Here is an 829-nt window from a genome sequence, read left to right as displayed (position 1 = left end):
GGGGAGAGAGCAGCAGAGCAGGTGCTGCCTGAGATGTCGGACCCAGACCCCTCCCCTCCCTCTCCCCCTCCTTCCCTCAGGACAGACACTGACCACCCTGCCCTCACAGTGTGGCCCATTCTCCCTTGTACTGAGAGGGGGAGGTGGCTGGGTAGCCAGGAAGTTTGGGGAGTCAGAAGGCAACTTGTAGTTTCCTGTGAGCACCTACTTGGAGAACGAATGCCTGTTTATAACACAGAATGACTGAGTTCATGACTTGTGTGTTTTACGATTTAGTCGTGCATGGAATCGCGTATGAAATCGCGTGTGCATTGCAGGCCAGGTGTCACACCTAGCACGGGTAGAGTGGGTAGATGTGCTCTGAAGTGTTAGTCACTGGGGCCGCCTCGAGGTAGTTGTAATTTGCTTTAATTGGGTCCTTGGTGCCACATGGGTGCGCAGACTTGCCAATTCATTCCCACTTGGATCTGCTGAGTCTGCCGCCCACCTCTTGCACGTGCTCCTTCCTCCACCCTCACGCCCCCTCCCGGCCCAGCTCCGGCAGCCAGGTGGGCAGTGAGACCTGGGCCTTGGCCTGGGCTCAGTCTGCCCTTTTCTGTCCTCAGTGCCCTGCCTGGGCGTCGATGAGAAGACTGGACCTAAGACTCAGGTGTTTTTTCTAATTGGTGTGACTCTGAGTAATGTCTCCCTCCCTCCCTCAGTCAGACCCTCGATACATCCAGTCATTGCTACAGTAATACGACCAGAGCTTCCCCAGTGTGTGACCAGACACAGACCTCACCCACTTCTGCCCATTCAGAGTCAAACCCGCTTCCATGTCTCTCTCAAA

Source organism: Myotis lucifugus, unplaced genomic scaffold, assembly GCF_000147115.1.
Source record: "Myotis lucifugus unplaced genomic scaffold, Myoluc2.0 scaffold_999, whole genome shotgun sequence".
NCBI lineage: Eukaryota > Metazoa > Chordata > Mammalia > Chiroptera > Vespertilionidae > Myotis > Myotis lucifugus.
The sequence above is the reverse complement of the archived record's forward strand: the minus strand, read 5'-3'. Positions refer to the sequence as shown.